General features: G+C 30.3%; 1 pseudogene; it reads left to right on the top strand.

Annotated features, from left to right (window-relative positions):
- The window catches only part of LOC149374821 (uncharacterized), a 28,775-nt pseudogene that overhangs the window by 235 nt on the left and 14,602 nt on the right, over positions 1-13,938 (top strand).

Here is a 13,938-nt window from a genome sequence, read left to right on the forward strand (position 1 = left end):
ATTCTGATCATTCTTTATATATGTATAGATTGAACTGTAATACTTTTTATTATTTACTTACCTTGATAAGGCCAGACTTGGAGGGTACTCCTGGAGTTGCAGGTAATATGCCCATTGAACCTGAAAAACAATTATTTATAGCATTGTGGTTCTTAGGAAGTCCGGACACTTACAGGTAAACAATTCTTGTTTTTACTTAAAATACAAATAGTACGTAATCCACTTCACTTCTTCATCCGTATAGATCAGTAGTTACTAAATTTGGGGTCGGAATGGCTACAGCGTGGAGATCTGTCAAGAGAGTTGTAAAAGCTATTTGTAAAATTAGTAATTCCTTCATCAAGTAGCCATGTCCTGAAGAAGCAAACAGAATTTCTCAAGTAATAGAAGAAAAATATGGACTTCCAGGAGTAATCGGAGCTGTTGATGGAACACATATAAAAATTCCAACTCCGAAATGAGATGCTCAATCTTATGTTAATCGGAAAAATGTACACACAGTACAACTTTAAGTGAAGAGCAACATATTTATAATCTATTAAATCTATTAATAGTAGTTACGTGTTTCATATAAAACATAATTATATGTATTATAGGTTATTTGCAACGATAAATTGGAGTTCATCCATTGCTTTTGTGGGATGCCGGGATCTGTTCACGACATGAGGGTGTTTAAGTTTTCTGGTGTGCAGCAAATGTGCAACAATGTATACTTCAGAGATCATCAACACATCTTGGGGGACTCAGCGTACACTATCCAGAAGCACGTTCTCGTTCCTTATAGAGATGATGGACATTTGACAGTGGAGCAAACGAATTTTAATAAAACTCTCTCCAAAAGTCGAAACATGGTTGAACGTTCCATCGGACTGTTGAAGTTGCGTTGGAGGTGTTTGTTAGACAAAATGTACATGAAGAGGACGGATCTTGTACCATACTACGTACTGTGTTGCTGTGTCCTTCACAACCTATGTTTGAAACACGAAGTTGAGTTGGACTACCCTATAGTTGTCCCAGACATGGACGAAGAAAATCCTTCGCCACTCAGAGTTGATAATGTTCAGAATCAAGAGAGTAGGCTCAAAAGAAACAATGTACGAGAACTTTTATGTAGATAATTATTCTAATTGACAATACATACGTACTATATACTAAAATTTGCTTACTTTTGGTCTTAGTGTTTCAAATTACCTTTACCTTCCTTATTTAACAAGTATAGAACGTAGTAATACGAAAATACCTTTGTTTACACATCTATTATGATGTATTGCACAGCAATCCAACTACACACTTAATCACATGATACAATAAACGTAGAATTTTTATTATAAAAATATCATACAATCAAAGACGTTGTTAATAACGTAATCTGGAGTAAACACATCTTTAAACTTTTTGAGGATAACTACTTACATACTAATTATTTTTAAGAACACATACTTGGTATATACTGACGCAAACACAGCAATTTATTGTGATGTCACTTAACCAATCTTAAGAATACATAATACAATGCAAAATAATAATAGAATAATACGAAATATTAGAAACTACTTGCTAACTTTGTCTAAAAGAGATTTTAAAACTGACAGTTTTTCTTCTCGATAAGCTTTAGTCTCGGCTCTTTTCAATCGTTTTTTCTCCAGTAGTTCTTGTTTGAATTGCGACTGTAAACTACGTTCTGAAATAATAAAATGGTTGAGCTAGGATTATAAAGACTATTATTACAAAAGAAATACGTACCCATTGATGGACTGGTATTATTTTTATCAAAATTCTTTGTGCCTATTGAGTTTCCGGCAACGGACAACGGTTTCACCCATGGCTTTTTACAAGAAATTTCATACAGTTCCTGAAATATATAAGCTATTATATTATCAAAAATAATTATACGATAAGCCCAAACTAAACAGTTAGCGTACGTTATAAAAAGGACATGTTTGGGAATCATTTCCAGAACCAGCGTTATGATCTTTGATTTTTTTGTAGGTTTTTTTTTAACGAATCCATTTTGACAGTACAATGTTTCATGGTAAAATGGTAACCTTTCTTATTTAGCCCGGCAACAATTAGTTTCCAAAATTGTTGATAAGTCACAGATTGATTACTGTACAGGTCATAATAATCCTTATACAGTGCTAATAACAGAAGAACTTGAACATCACTCCACCTTTGCCGATGGCGAACTAGGAAAATTTGATTTATGCGGAATATTTTAATCAACTGTTTTATTACTCAAGAGAAAAACGTAATTTGTTAATAAATATTTACCAATTTTGTTTTCGACACCACCTTTCTGTTCCGAGTCTGTTGACTCTTAAACTTTACGTGTATTATTATCGGCTTTTCTGGAACCCATTGCCTTCGTAGCATTGAATTCTAAATCCATTGAAGGGTTCAAAGTTGAGATTACCTTTGCATACTGACGACTTATTGCAGTCAGATGGTCAATCAAAAGTTGTGAGGCAAAGGTGGTATCTGGACAGATTTCATACACACATTCATATAGAGTGGTTATGCAAGAGCATATACATAAGATTGATGAACGGTTGTCACTTACCTTTGTGTGCTCGCTCAAACGTGTCTTCATCGACAAATAATTTATACCACTCTTGATTTGATGAGTCGAACAAGTCTAACTGAAAATTCGCAAGCTCTGTATCACAATCAGGTGATTTTTTTGTGGCTAGCGAAGCTTCGTATAAGGCCATTAACTTTGATGAAACCAAAGTATCTACACAATAAGTAATTCGATTAATTATGAAAGACAAAGTACTTAATAATTGTAACCATGCAATATAACAAACCATTCATATTACTCCAAGTACTTGCATCTACGTATAAGGTAATATTGCGGTTAGTAGATTGATCGTACAACTTTACTTTAAAAGGTTTTTCCTCGCTCAGTATCGTACTGAACGACCTATTGTTTATGGTTAAAGTAGAATAATTGTTTTGATCAACCGCTTGGCGTTTCAGCTGGACTTGAGCAATGACTTTTAACCTTAATGTCTCATCTAAGATATAAGAAATTTAAAAATATTTTATTCTGCATAAATAGATGCACACACACACAATGCACGCAAATATACAGCAAAACTCTTAGATTGAAATATATAAAAAACATGAGAAATTGGAATCTGGTTACTGAGAAACTTTTATTTACGTTGATGAGGTAAGAGTGAGACAAATGTGAAGCTTACTATCGCAATTTTCTATCTTCCAAAGTGATTGTAACAATAAGATTAAACACTTTAATGAAATAAACATACCAATCTTTACTTGCTCAGCCAAGCTCTCGGACAGAAGGACTTGGTACTTTTCACCAGACTTTGAATCAACAATTGTTACTTTTTGTTTGGCTGACATAATTAGATAACTAACAAAGTACCCCAAACACAAAGAAACACTGATCACGAAATCTTCACGTTTTTTCTCGACTTTCACGTCGTCTGCTGTTTTAACTGGCCAGATTACGGAACAGAGCGCCAGTTAATTCAAGGTAGTTGACTTACTGACCTGGCGGTAACGTAGAGCGCAACCCACTATTACTTGCTGGTGAAGATTGCGGAAAACACCCCATATGGATTTGATGAGGTAATATTTAGAATTCTCAAGCTACTGGATGACATTTTAGATTAGTTGTTAGATAGTACAAGTGTGTCTGAAATTATTTTAAAATTAAAGTCTAAGAATTTAATACGCACATAATAATGCAAATGTAAGTCATTTCATTAAATATGATGCCACTTACAGCTTTTAATTCAGCTCCTATTTAATAATTTGTTAATTAGTTAAAGTATTCTCCTTATATCACTGGCTTGCACATGAAAAAGATGAAAATGTAAGTATGAAGATGTAATAGGGATGCAAGGTGTTGTATAAGTACACTGAGTACACGTATTATATGTACCTATGCTAACTGTTTCAACGTACTGAGCACAAATAAAAATTAAAAGTGGAGAGATAAAATGCAAAGCGACTTTTGGAGAACTCTAACACCCATCACTGCCAAGTGGTTAGTCCACAGCTATAGTCGATGCGTTTGAGCCATCGATTTGCTGCTTTAAAGCCATAATTGTTGGGCGTTTCACTCATGACTTAAAATCCTAATACGCAGAAAGATTAATTTCATATTATACATAATGCTCAGGACATTGATACAAATAATGGTCTCCTAAGTAGTGTTGGAAGAAAATCTCAAAACCGATGATAAGTAGTGATGTTATGCTACATTATGATGGGTATGTTATCGTCCAGAGAGGTAAATTTTAATGATTTGTTGTATAGTCTTTTTTGTTATCCACAAACTGGTTGGAATCTACTGGCCTCATTCATGTAGAGTGATATGTATAGATACACCTTGACTAGTTTTTCTTTTAATGTTCCATATTACACGCTGAGATTTGATTCAAACAGTTGTAATGTAAAGTCTGTAACGTGACCTGTTGTACAGTAATATTTTAACAAATTTTAACTTCTTAAGAAAAATTTTGCTCATTGTATTAAAAAAAAAGTACTTTAATTACGTACTTAGTATTAAATTAATTTAATTTATACGCACGAACAGTGTGACAATTCAAGCTATCTTTTTTATATAATTAAAATAAGCAAATACTTATCCTTCAATCTTCTAACATTACGATAATTATAAAAAAATTGTAGCTCAGATTATAAAAGATTTTGAATAAATGCATTTAAGTTGCTACATGGTAGGTACCTTAGAATTTTTCAAACTCACTTAAGCTCATTCTCATAAGCTGAGGGCTAATATCTTGATGTTAATTATATTTTAATTTATATAACGTCATAACACTCGAGACTGATAATCTGCTTCAAAGACAAACGAATAAAAACAAGAGTATTACTTGAATTCTAACATATTTCATGGGTTTGTGGATTACATAAATAAGTGTCAGTATAATACACTTAATTTTTATACTCATAAAATCTGTTATTAAAAGAAAATACCATAATTATTTAGGTGTAAGTGACCCGATTCCAAACAGAAAGGACGTTAAAGAGTCTTTTGAGCTATGTAACATATCAGTAAGAGAAGATGAAGTCAATGATAATCAAAGCAAGCTCACTTCCCCACCTTTCAGTCAGTTTTTTTAAATTCAACCATTTTTATATTTTTAATTAGTTGATAAATTCGCTAAGAAGTAATCTTTAAGGTTATTTTATAATTTCGTGCAAATAAGTAAGTGAAAAATTGGAAAAAGCTTTTTCTATAAATTTTAATATGTATATTTTCTGTCTATCTAGAAATAAGAACAAATATCAATGAGAAATCACAAAATTGTAGAGGGCCTAGTATAAATTGGCATAATAATTAAGACTTTATTCCTGGAGATGAACCTAAATTCAAAGACATAAACTTACCAGTATCTGAGTACCCAGATAAGCATAATACACTGGACAATAGTAACAGTGACAGCGCTGATGGCGAGTGTTTACCAGAGGAAATTGACAGTTGTCAAGCAATTGTATCACCAGTTGAAACTGAAATTTTACCAAAAAAAAGCCTGCGAAAATATCTATTGCAAAAACACCTGCTGGGCCAGCTGTACAAAATCCAGGCCAGGTTATTGTTCCATTCAGCGATGAAGGCATAAAGAAATATAAATGCTTCTTTTCTCTGAAGATTCTATCAGGAAAACTCATCGACCACTTACTTAGGAAGCATAAGAACCAGGATGAAGTAAAGAAAATTATTGCTCTACCATCTGCAAAAAAAGTAAAAAAACGTAAACTGTCACTTTTACAAAAGGAGCGATTAAGGAAAATAGCTATTCTCAATTGAAAAGGTTGCTTAGAATGTAACAGAACGATGAAACTAACGGATAAGCCAATGGTTGTTAGACGAGTTGCTATTAGAGGTAATAAAAGTGCACAAGTAGTCAAAACATTGAATGACTTTAAAGTATGTAACTTTTGTCATGCTAAATTTCCTAAAGGATGTATAGCCAAACACTTAGCGACTTGTACAGAGAAAAAGAGTACGAAGGGATTAAATAGTACCATCCAGCATAATATGGTAGTTGATGATGTTCACCAAATTGCAAGTGAATACCTAATACCAGTAGTTGCTAAGCTCTTAACTGATAATATAGGAACGATAGCTAAACGTGATGAACAAATCGTTGTGTATGGAAATTATCGTGCATTGAAATTTCGATCTCAGCCACACAATTTTGATTAAATAAGAGCAGAAATGAGACTTTTATCACGTATTCTTATAGAATTAAGAAGTATGCAACCAGAAATTAAAACGTTTATTGCTGCTATTGATCCTCAATATGTACAATTATTTCTAGACGTTGCTTATAAAATTAGAAACTTTGACAAAATAACAAGTAAGTTACGTACACCATCACGAGCTCGAGACATGGGTAGAGTAGTCTTGGAATGTGCAGAAATCTGGAGTGGAGAGCTGATTGCACGTAAAAGCGATAATTCTGTCAAGAAAAATATTTAGGACTTCCAAAAGCTTTTTAAATTGAGGTTTTCTACTCTTATTTCTAAAACAGTCGCAGAATCCCAAACTTACAAAGAGCTTCAATCAGGTATCAATAAACTTCTATCAGTTAATGATATAAAAACATTCAAAGATCATGTTAACAAGGCTCGTGATGATGCATTTGAAGAACTAAAGGGTGGATGTGATTACACCCAATGGATTCAGCTTCTTTATGCAACTAACGTATCGATTTTCATCTTAAATAGAAGAAGACCTGGAGAGTTAGCCAGACTTCTTATAATCACCTCTGAAAAATATGAGGAAACTTTCAGCAATGAAATCAATAGTCAAATCTATGCCAAAATGTCTGTTGCTTATAAAAAAATTGCAAACAAATATTGCCGAGTCATAACTCGTGGCAAACAGAATAAAAAAAAGTCAACCATTCTATTAAATAGGTAGATGGATGCCTGCGTTGCAGAAATACCTAAGTATTGCAGTGAACCGGGAGTAGTTAAAGATAATCCATATGTCTTTAGAATACCTGGTCTTTACACTCAGCGTCAGCATCTGAATCCAAACCCAATAATATCAAAGTATGCTACTGAATCTGGCGCACAATTTCCAGAACTATTTTGATCTACAAAGCTACGAAAGCATATTGCTACAGTTGGAGTAACCTTGGATTTAGATCAATTGCAAATTTCATACTTGTCAAAATTTATGTCTCATTCAGAAAAGATTTATTGTGATTACTATGAGCAGCCTGATAGTACCAAAGATATATTACATGTCTCAAAACTTTTGGAGTATGACAGTGGTCAATTTGTAGAGTCAAATGATGGCAGAAGAACAGTCGTAGATGATGAAGCATCAAAAGATGGAGATGATCCTGATTGTAGTACAAATAGTAAAGTACAAACAACATTAGCTACGGCAAAAAGTTAGTATTAATCTATAATATGTTATGTTAGTTTATTGTATGTTGTGTATTATATGTTAGTTTATTTATACCTATAAGACAAGATCTAGTCCAACTGATACTTTTATCTTGACGAGTTGTTTGATCGTCTTTATCATTGTCATTATTTTCGTTATCATCACAACCATAACCATTAGTTGTTTTGTTCATTCCTTAGATATTTTGTTTTCTTTTTACACGCTATTATTTATCACCATAGGCTCTTCATTAAAATTTTTTCTTTTCCCTTACCTTGTGCCTGTTGTTTTACATACATTATATGCGCAGTAGATTATTTGTAATTAGCTAATTTTTACAATATATATGTCCCATACAGAGAATTCAAATCATATCTTTTCAAAAATGACACCTACAACTGGACAAAGGAAGAGATGGAATGCTGAGAGTCGTAATATTATACTGAAACACTTCAAAAAAGATAGTTGAAAGAAAATTTCAATACCTGGAGATAAAATTCAAAGCGTAATCGATTCACATCGGGTTCTTAAAGGTCAAACAGTACCACAAATTCGATCTTTCATACAAAGTTATTTAAACCAAGAAATAATTGTCAACAAAAAAAGCCGAAATGATGACAGTGATGATAATGATACTGAAAACCTTGAGCTTAAAAAAAACGACAAAAAAGAAATACTGTTCCTAGTAGTATCTACGTTTACTTTGAAAACCACATTGATCATAAAACATTACCAAACATCGACGAGATTGCTGATGCAATAAAAAAAGTCACCAAACCTTCTAGTTATAAGCCATGTGATATTCGAAAGTTAGTCAAAAAAGCTATTGAATTAAATGACTAAAATATGTTAATATTATGATATACTTGATAAAATTTTTTTAATACAAGCATATGACTATTCCAAACGTGGTTCTATGTTTTAAGTTGGTTTTTTATTTTTTCTCATAGTCAGCTGCTTTAAAAAAAATTTTATTGAAGCAAGCAGCTTGTAATTATTTATCTTATATATTTTATTACAGTTTTTCTTTAAATAACTATAAAGACCTAATATTAAAAATGTAGGCTAGAAAAGCAATTTCAAAGTAAATTAATTTTTAGAATAAGTTAAATAAATATTTAGTCTAGTATCTCTGACTTTCCTGGAATACACAATTATGTATTCAATCTTCGTATAAAGTTTTAATGAAAACTTTTGTTAAAACAGTTTTTTTTCATTATACAAAATTTTTTTTTGCAATGCTAGATTAGTTCTGCAATGTATTCAGCAAATATTTATGTAATAGAACATGCATACATGTTGACATCATACGACCATAATTGTATAAAAAAATAAATTACACTTAAATGTGTATTGTATTGGACAGATCCCTCATTTTTATAAAATGATTATTGTAGTATAATTTTGATAAGTGATACTAAAATTAAAACTATAGCATTGTATTGATTAAAATTGAACTAAATAAAGCTTGCTTTTAATTTCACACATTTCCTTACGTATATGAAATGTAGTCCTCAAACCTTTATTTCCATACCAAAAGCCCCAAGCATTGCACTTTAAATAGTTTAATGTTAGTAACTTAGTTTAAATTTGATTTATAAAACAATAAACAAAAGAAAATAATTCTATAGTTATTTTGTGGGCATTATATTTATATTTATTTAAACCTCTAAAAATATCTTATTCAAAGAATCATTGTAAAAACTAGTCTTATTCAAAAGTATGTTTCAGGTAGAGTAATTAGTGGGCAAAACACAATCTTTTTATTTGTTTATACTATTATCTAGCTTTATTTTAATTCTTAATTTTACAAAACTGGTTATTAGCAATTAAAAAACTTGTTTTTTCAAGATAAAATTACTTATTGTTTAACTTATTCAGCTACCTAATTATACTTAATCAGGCCCACAAGATCTATTAAAAAAAATAATGGGTTACGGCCACAAGAAATGATTTCAATTATTCTATAATATTTAGCCTAAGTCCCTGAGTTATATCAATTTTTAATAAACTAGCAAATTGCACTTACAATTCTTGAAATTTAAATGTTATACTTATAAACACAGATATAATCCTTAAAAATCTGTTTATAAATTAAATGCCATAAACGTGATATGACACAGTTTATTTTATTGGGTAGGATTTATTTATAAAAACTATATAAAAAGAAACATAACATGTACAACATGTATAATCGGTACTCAGTAAAAGTCTTATTATTAAAATATCCTCAAAGCTCTAATTTTACATGATAATCCCCTTACTTCTCATGTTACACTAATTATCCTTAATCTTCTTGTGGTATTTATGTGGCTACTAAAATAATCCTCAAACCTTCATTTTCATACAAAAAGCCTTGAACATCACCCTTTATCTAGTTTGAATTCTATAACTCGGTTAAAATTTCATTTCTAACCTTATAAACAAATGGGAAAATAATTTTATAGTCTAATACTTTAAACATTTTAGGTATGGCTACAGATACAATCCTTAAATATTTATCTCTATATTGAATAATGTAAAAGTCAAACTATGTAGCATTGAAACTTTATGATTGAGTTAGGATTCATTCATTATGATAATAATTATTTACAATGTTAAATCTAGTACAACATGAGTTATAAGCAAACAAATTATTATCTAAGGTAAAAGTGATACTCTAAATATTCTTAAACTTTCAATAGCTTATAACGATTATCCTTAGTTGTCTTATGTTACACCTATCATCCTCAAACTTCTTGTGTTATATCCATAGCTATAAATGTAATCCTCAAACCTTTGTCTCCACAAAAAAGACCTCAAATATTGGTTTCCATATAGTTTTAGTTATATATCTCGGTTAAGATTTCATTTATTAACTTATAAAAAATTGAAAAGTGATTTTATAGTGAGAAACAAATATTTTGAGTATGGCTACAAATATCATCCTTAAAGGTTCATGTCTTTATTAAATGTTTTAAAAGCCAATTAACGTAGATTAAAAACTTGATAGTTAAATTAGGATTTACTTATAATTTACCGATAATCTTCAAACGTCTTATGTTTGACAAAATATACTTAAACTTCAAGTGCGATACATACTTTCACTTTATCTTTATTATCTTTTATCCGAGATAAAAAGTAATGTAGCAAACATTTTAACAACGAAAAGTTAAAGTACTACTTAAAATTATGAAAACTAGCTGCCAAAAATTAAAAGTGAGACTAAGTCCTTTTTATTGAACAAGGTTTTCATAAATAGCTCAAAAAAACATGTAAATAAAAATATATTTTTCACGCTTATGAATTTGTTAAGAGATCGATTGACTTGATACTATTTTAGTGAGTGTCAAACCATGCTGAGATGCAAGTTTCAGGCTTCTTTTATGTAGATGGAGCATTGAATATTGTATTGAGACGATTATAGAAGTTTTCGGATGTTTGTTGTAACATTGGAAGCGAAAAGAAATTTTTTGTTATAACTGAAAGTTTTAAGACAATCAGTTTAATATAAAAATAACAGGCTTATGAGGTGCTGAGGTATTTGTACACTGAGAAAAGTGGTGTTGAAAAAAAATTTGGTACTATCAGGCTGCTCATAGTAATCACAATAAATCTTTTCTGAATGAGACATAAATTTTGACAAGTATGAAATTTGCAATTGATCTAAATCCAAGGTTACTCCAACTGTAGCAATATGCTTTCGTAGCTTTGTAGATCAAAATAGTTCTGGAAATTGTGCGCCAGATTCAGTAGCATACTTTGATATTATTGGGTTTGGATTCAGATGCTGACGCTGAGTGTAAAGACCAGGTATTCTAAAGACATATGGATTATCTTTAACTACTCCCGGTTCACTGCAATACTTAGGTATTTCTGCAACGCAGGCATCCATCTACCTATTTAATAGAATGGTTGACTTTTTTTTATTCTGTTTGCCACGAGTTATGACTCGGCAATATTTGTTTGCAATTTTTTTATAAGCAACAGACATTTTGGCATAGATTTGACTATTGATTTCATTGCTGAAAGTTTCCTCATATTTTTCAGAGGTGATTATAAGAAGTCTGGCTAACTCTCCAGGTCTTCTTCTATTTAAGATGAAAATCGATACGTTAGTTGCATAAAGAAGCTGAATCCATTGGGTGTAATCACATCCACCCTTTAGTTCTTCAAATGCATCATCACGAGCCTTGTTAACATGATCTTTGAATGTTTTTATATCATTAACTGATAGAAGTTTATTGATACCTGATTGAAGCTCTTTGTAAGTTTGGGATTCTGCGACTGTTTTAGAAATAAGAGTAGAAAACCTCAATTTAAAAAGCTTTTGGAAGTCCTAAATATTTTTCTTGACAGAATTATCGCTTTTACGTGCAATCAGCTCTCCACTCCAGATTTCTGCACATTCCAAGACTACTCTACCCATGTCTCGAGCTCGTGATGGTGTACGTAACTTACTTGTTATTTTGTCAAAGTTTCTAATTTTATAAGCAACGTCTAGAAATAATTGTACATATTTCTGAGTCCCATGATAATCTACGAGTTAAGATCTAAAATCGATTAGATTTTCATTAAGATTCTTTTAGTTGTTTCGACGTGATAGCTCAATTTGTGTGTAGGTTATACCGATTGTGTATTACTCCCATGTTAAATGCAAGTTTTTCAAACAACGATTGCTCAATATTTTCCACGTTTACCCCTCTATTTTTTCATAGCAATCGAAAGACAAATACTCCTAAGAGATAATTACAAAATTTATCTTCGAACTTCTTAAGTTACACAGAATATCCTTAAATTTCCATATTCACCTCTAAATTAATTATAATCTTCAAACCTCCATATATATGAGAAAAGCCTTGAACTTACATCTTTGTATAGTGAAATACTTAAGTCAATTGACAACATAATTTAAAAACAATTCATTAACCATCATACGTATTGGCATAAAAAACATATCTTTACTCACGCGTGAGATTGTTATCATAGTATTCGTGGAAAATAAAAACTAATTGCAACTCATTTTTTTTTTATTTTGAGCAAATGGCCTTTATAATTTTCAGTGGCAAATAAATCTTTCATCGTAGGAACATTGATAGTGTCGTTTATAATTTATCTTAAGATTCGTAATAAGGGTCGCAAAAGTTATTTGTTGACGATTTTGTTGTCTTTACAATAACATAACCCTTTGAAATGCATATACATACAATTTAACAGCAAAAATTAAAGTAATTCATCGTGTGGTACAAATTTCAATTTTTATAGGTGTACATTGCTCGAAGAATTTTAAAACTTTTGACCTTTATTTAACGCTGATGTCCCTTTGAAACCTTGAATGCTATAAAAATCAATTTCAAACTGTCAATGTTATATTGATTATTTTCAAATTTCCATTTTTACCTAAATGTCTACGTATAATCCTCAAACCTCCTTAAATATATAAAAAGCTTTAAACTTACAACTCCGTACAGTTTGGTCCTCGCTACTGAAATTTGCATTTATTCTCATTAAAAGATGAAATATATAGACATGAAAAGTAAAATTTCCGTATAGATTTATGTGTTATTTTAATACATTGAGACAGTTTTGCTATGTATTAACAATTACCGTATATATTGTTACATATAAGAATCCTTGAACTGCCAATTCCATATATATATATATATATATATATATATATATATATATCGTAGAACACTTGTCAAGGATTATCACCTCATAAACTAAATCTGAAAATTAGTAAAACAGTGATGTTACTCAGAAATTTAAGTATGTAAGATGGACTGTGTGATAAAACACGCTTACGAATATCGAAATCAATTATACAAAAGGTAAAATACCAGAGAAAAAATTTAAAATGTAGTCTTTATTCCAAAAATACCTTTAGATACGAAAGACATCTCAAAATCGTAAATCATTTTTAATCGTTGTGGCATTTGCTATGACAATAAACAAATTTCAAGGTCTAAATTTCAACAATGTAGAATTGTATTAAAAAAAAACCCTTATTCTCTCATAGTCAATTGTGGCCTTCTTAAAATGAAAAAATTAAAATAGTGTATTTATTCAAGTAAAAAAAAAAAAAAAAAAAATAGAAAATATTATTTAGAAAAAGATTTTCAAAAAACAATGAAAATAGCTCATTTTTTTAAGTAGAAAAAAAGAAAATAGGAAGTATTATTTAGAAAAAGATTTTTAAAAAACAAAAAAAATAGCTTATTTATTTAAGCAGAAAAAAAAAAGAGAAAATATTATAAAGAAAAAGATTTTCTAATTAACAGTTGACTTTACTTAATAGTTTTTATTAATAAATCAGAAATATTTATGGTCATAAATTGTAAGTTACTACATTTATGAATATTTTATTATTAAACAAATGCTTATGACATGACGAATTTTTCTTTCATAATGATACTTCTTCGTTAAAAAAATTTAATTTAGGATTAGTTAGGATAAAAAATCTCCAATTTTTTAAACAAAAGTCATTAAAATATAGTAGCTGTTTTATATTTATTATCATAGCTATTTTCAAAATATTTGGCCAATTGTATTGCCAT

This window comes from Copidosoma floridanum, unplaced genomic scaffold (genome assembly GCF_036245765.1).
Source record: "Copidosoma floridanum isolate Cflo_tuat_1 unplaced genomic scaffold, Cflo_Japanese_pri ptg000013l, whole genome shotgun sequence".
Classification (NCBI taxonomy): domain Eukaryota; kingdom Metazoa; phylum Arthropoda; class Insecta; order Hymenoptera; family Encyrtidae; genus Copidosoma; species Copidosoma floridanum.